Genomic DNA, 6,000 nt, shown 5'->3' on the forward strand with positions numbered 1-6,000 from the left:
AATATTCTTGTGTTTTCTTATTCAGTGACCTCATGCATTTTAAATTATTTGTAGTTTTCTAACAGAAGCATTTGAAGTATGTTACAGGTTCTCTTGGCAAAATTAGTGAAATGTAACTGAACCAAATCTAATTGTCTGTGTGATTTAGAGCAGTTCTTCACTTGCCATTTGCATTAACAAGATCCGTAGACTTTCACTAAAATTTCCCTTCTGAAGTTCCTGAAGAAAACCAAGACCTCAAATTCAGCACAAAATCCATGCTGACATTAGCATCAAACCATTTCTTCATTTATGCCAGCATTGTTTAGTTCTGAGAGTATATGATACCAGTACAAACACAGGTAATGCCTTGGACTAGATGAGATTGCTTTTATTATTTAACTATTACCTAAATATAATTTTATAATGTATTAATAGAATTTATGATAATCCCACCAAATGGTGAGGAGCAAGATATCCTGGCAGGCAGGGCTCGCATTCAGGGGAGCTTGGACAAGCTGAAGGAATGGGCCAACGGGAACTTGGTGCAGTTTGATAGTGACAGATGCTGAGCCCTGTGCTTTGAATGGAGCCACCCCATTCCCCCGTGCAGGCTGGGGCTGTCTGGCCAGCTCACAGCCCTGCAGAAAAGAATTTGGAGGCCCAAGTGGACAGCAGATTTACAAGGGATCAACAGTGTGCCCTTGCCTTAATGAAGACTAGCCACATACTGGGCTGCAGTGGTAAAAGCATAACCAACTTGTGAAGGAAAGTGATTCTTTTCCTCTATTTGCCGCTTGTGAGTTGACATCTAGAGTACTGTGCCCAGTTTTGGCTCCCAAGAACACAGCACTTACTGACAAATTGGAGGGAACCCAGTGGAGGGGCACCAAGATGGTTAGGGGTATGGAGCCTGTGTTGTGGGGGAAGAGGCTGAGAGAGCAGGTTCTCCTCAGCCTGGAAAAAGGCGGCTGAGATGTGGATGACTGCAGTCTTCCAACTGCCTAGAAAAGGATTACAGAGAAGATGGAGCCACACTCTTCTCTGAGGTGAAGAGCCAAAGAGCAAGAGGCAGCAGGTGCAAGTTGTAGCAAGCAAGGTCCCAGCTGGATGGAGGGAAGAACCTCTTTACCACACAAGCAGTCAAGCACTAGAGTAAGTTTCCCAGAAATAATGGAATTTCTATCATGGGAGATTTTTGGGACTCAACTTGATAATGCCCTGAGTAACCTGATCCAGCTTTGAAGTTAGCCTTGCTTCAGCAGGAGTTTGGACTAGAGATTTCCATAGGTCTCTTCCAAAATACATGTTTCTATGGTTCTATTATATTTTATAAATTTTGTTATTCAGAAGTACGGGGGAAACAAACTTCATGGACAAAAATATGCCTGTAAAGCTCAACCTGATTCAGAAAGCTGCCAACCTCCAGGAAGGGGCAGCTGGTCATGACTCCATACTTAGTGTAAAGTACCCCCTTGAAAGCACCCTATGCTCTAACTTAACTGCATGGATGTAGGTGTATCAAGTTGTGCAAACACCTGTTGAAGGTTTCACTAATTAGCATATCCACACTAAAATTTTTGCATACATACACCAGCTACCAGTCCACTGTTAGAAATATTTTCCATGTAAATAGGTGTTTTGAGATAACTTTTAATTATGTTTTCCCTAAAGAATTTTAACCTTAACAGTTTTTTTCATGTTGACTGTTTCCCTGCAATGCAAGATTGAGAAATACTTCCTGCAGTAGAGAGAATAGGAAGGAAACCAGGAAAGCAAACCTGGAGCTTACAGATAGGGTCTTCTGCAGGAAAATTCTCTGAATTCTGGAGAGTACATTACTGTAGTTGACATTGTCTCACATTGCAAAGCTTTCATGATTGCAAAGGTGAGCTATTCTTGAATTCCTAGTGCCAGAGCCCCTGTTCTCAGTCTTGCCCTGGTTTTACCTGCATCCTCTAAACATTCTGTGAATTAACATCTGAGATGAAAAGGATTTTGGTGGCATTTCTGACAAGGACTTTCATCTGGAATATATCACAGTACAGCTCATCTGCTTGTGTTTGATGTCCCCATTCTGCTGCACAACAGATCCTGGTCTGGTCAATGCACGTATTTCCCCTGTCCACCACATAGAGCCAAAGATGGACAGTGTGAAGACCTGGATTTGTCTTCCCTTTCCTGGTATGCTTTGCATCACTCTTCCCGGGTAGGAAAGCCTTCTCTGATTGCACTTCTTCTGACCCCATTTCTGAGAGAAAGTTGTGTTTGTGGAGTACCCCTCCCTCACAAGCGCAGTCGGAGCACTTGGAAAAACAAAGGGGTGGAACAAAGGGCCAATGTATTCAAAGTGACTGGCCCTACAGCCCAGCTGTTAACGTGTCAGCAGCAAACAGTGCTGTGATTCAGCTCGTTTATCCTCTGCTCGGCACAAAATGGAGTAATGCTGGAAGTGCCGTTGGTTTGAATGTTAAGCATCCCAAGAGCAGTTTTGCTGCTTTCAGTGAGCACCAGTGGTGCCCAGCCTTGACAGGGTCTCTTACGAACAAGGTGTATCTGTTTTGAGTTGCTTGTCATCTCTCCTCCATCACCAAGCAGAAAAAAATCTGACTCTTGGCCTGACCTTCTGGACAGGTGTTCTACAGGAACTCAGTTATTCTTGATGTACTTTTCATATGTTTTTTCATTTTATATTTACACATATATGTATATATATATGGGGGAAACTTGGACCCAAACGAAGACCAAAGCTGAAACAGACTGTTTCGGTTCTCTTTCTGCCATAACACCCAAAAGGCTTTCAAACCTGGAGCATAACTACATATGCATCTTCTGCAGCACTTGGGGTATAAATGACAACTTTATCTCAAGGCCATTTCTGCTTGTTCTTTCTGTACCAGCAGTAATAAATTCAAAGGTTCCTGCCCATCGGGAGTGACCTGAAGGGAAAATGTATTTCTTGACATGAATTTCACTGACAGATGACATGATCAGCTTGCTAGTTGGAGCTAGCTACTCTAAAATTCATGCACCAGCTCTCAGAGACAGATAACTGAATGTTGCCCTTAATACCCATGGTAAATTATTTGTGAAAAAAGCATAAGTGTAACTAGGTGAACTGAGAGGATCCACCATGGTGGAGGTGGCAAAGGAGCAGCCAGAAACAATCTCCACCAGTACACCTGCTGACCATATATTATTGTAGGTAACTGTTTTCCTGGGAGAACTGACAAGTTCTTTGGAAGAAAAAGAAGCAGAAGTTATTGCAGCCTCCTGAAGGAGAAGCTTCAGATTATGCTGTTGATTTCTCTTGAAATCTTTTGACAGAGAAGAACATAAATTCCTCTGTAAAGAAAGCCAAACTGGGAAGGATGAGAAGTCAGAGGGTACCTAGAAATTTGAAAGACTACCAGAAAGTTCTTTATACCTCTTTCTCCTACATTACTTCACATGCCTGGAGCAGCCATTCAGTTAAATATACCTGTCCACCTTCCCAGTGTTTTCCCAACACGTGGATCACATCCAAGGGGCCTTGTCACTGACACCATCACTGGCCAAGGTGAAGCACTAATAGGAGGGAAACACTCACAAATGTTTGGCTATTCCCTCAGCTAGCAGGCATCTGTAACTTGTATGACACATATCTGCTTTGCAGAGCTATACCTCATTTGATATGTTTTTAGGTAAATTCTGTGCAATGTACTAGCTGGAAAGGAAGTGGGAAGCTGCCAGCACAACAAGAAAATTGAAGTGTGTGCTTAGGTTAATGAGCACAAACAAACATTGCTGCTGCCTTTGTGTGGTTAGAGTTACGATCTGCTGGATCAGGGCAATAGTGACTGCTCTGTCCTGTTAGAGCTAATGTAGGAATCCAAGATTAGAGGGCCTTGTTTTATAACATGGTCATGCCATCTCTATAATTCAAATTAATTTCTAGAAATAAATTCCCTCTTCAGGACGCTTTTTCAAGTAATCTTAGATTTTGCCACATGACATGTAATGATAGCTCTAATGTAATAGAGAAATTGAAGCAGCATTTTATATCCCAATGCCTACATCCCTTTGTCCTCTAATACTGATACTGTAAAACAAATTATGAAATTTTACATATACTCAGTAAGTTAAATTGCTGGCATATCCAGCTGCAACTGAGCAGGGCAAAGCAACAAAGATTTATTAAACATTCAGCCAGATTTTCCACTGTATAAGAAAAAATAGGAAAAAGATAGGAGCTCTGTGTTTCCAACTGAAAAATATCTTCAAAGGATCCTTAGGAATGTTCTTAATTTCTTACAGAGTCTAGGTTTACAGTAAGGGCAAATTGTCTTTATTAAACAGAAGCCCCTGCCACCGTGCATTGCCTCCAGCTCCCACAAAATTATCCTACCCCTGGTTCCCTGACAGACTCAGCCAAACCAGGAATACCATTGCTCAGCAGATGACAACACTCCTAAAGTTCAGTCAACATCAGTAACATAAGAGATTATACTCTTCGATTCAAGCAACTAGTCAAAATGTAATCCCTTGTAGATGTCATTTCAATTAAACTAAATTTTTTTCAAATCTCAAACAGAAAATTTTAGGTATCTTCAATGGAATCGTAAGAAAATACAAAGTCTTACCTTCTTGACCTCAGGGAGAAATAAGCCATAGGAGACCGCTTGTAATTTCACAGCTCTTTGACTGGAGAAATCTTTGTCTACAGGCTACATATTGAAAACACTGGTTTTTAATTCCCAGTTTTTTCCTTAACTTCTCTAACTGAATCATCTGTTGCTGCTTACTGGACAAACCTATCAGATTCCTTATAGTAAGGTAGAAATGGAGGGAGAAGAGTAGGGCACGGTATGGGGAGAGGAAAGGAAAGTTAATACTGAGCAACCAGCAAAGGTGTTGCCAATCTAGCCAAAGGGAGCAAATTCAGAAGATCAGCTGACAAGAAAATGAACTCAGCTGAGACAGACAATCACCTTCATGTCATTCCTTCTGACTCTCACTGTTTGCCACTTTCTCTCAGTGAGGCAAAAATCCCTAAAAGGGACTCACACAATTAAATCTTGGCTCATAGGAAGCACCTCACCTGCCTTAGTGCCTCAGTCTCTTCCTTCTTGAGCAATGTAACACTTTGGATTGAACCTGAGAAATTGCTTAAAAGAAAGCTTCACCTTGTCCTCCATTTTCAGAGACAAAAGTAAAATAAAATAAATAAAGAATAGCAAAAAGCAGCACTTGTCAGAAGCATGTTTGTTACTCAAACAAAAATAACCTTTTACTTAGTGTAAAGGGACCCAGCTATTTCAGAAAGTGCTCTTGTGGAAGAATTAACTTCAACATGCTCAAAGCTGTTCAAAAAGGAACCTTAGTTTTCATATTGTAATGTGTGGGCAGCTTTGGCTCATCTGTAACTTTGTTGCCAGGGCATTTGAAGACTCTGAACATGCTGCACAAACCTACAGGCTTTTCCTAAAGAATGCCTGACCATATTTATATATTATGTCTCGTAATCTTTCAATATTACTTGCAAATTCCATTCTGGGCACATGATGTCCAATAAAAACAACTAGCTTATCTTGTGCTAGGCAAGATTTGAAACAGGCATCTGGTTTGTATTTTTGATATAATATAGAAATGTGGAGATCAGTACCAATGAATTCTCCAGCTGCATGAGACAGTCATCTAATTCTGTATCCTGGTGGCTCAGATGGGAGCATCAGGCTCTTGTCCTGGGCATCAGAACGATTCAGCCTGGAATGGAGATGATCTCATGCAAGCCCTTGCTCCCAGAAAGGCTAACCTTGAGGTTAGATCAGATTGCTTAGGGCATTGTCTGTGGGAGTCCTGGATATCTCACGAGGTGGACATCCCAATACCTGTTGGCATCCAGTTCCAGTGCTTTGCCTCCCTCTGGGTAATTCAGCTTTTCCTCCTGTCCAACTAGTATCGTGGCTGTTGGCTCTTTTCTTCTTTCATGAATATCTCTCAGAGGAGCCTGCTTTTGGGAGGAGTAAATAAAACCAGTTC

The sequence above is a fragment of the Calidris pugnax genome, unplaced genomic scaffold (assembly GCF_001431845.1).
Source record: "Calidris pugnax isolate Ruff unplaced genomic scaffold, ASM143184v1 scaffold8, whole genome shotgun sequence".
Lineage (NCBI taxonomy): Eukaryota > Metazoa > Chordata > Aves > Charadriiformes > Scolopacidae > Calidris > Calidris pugnax.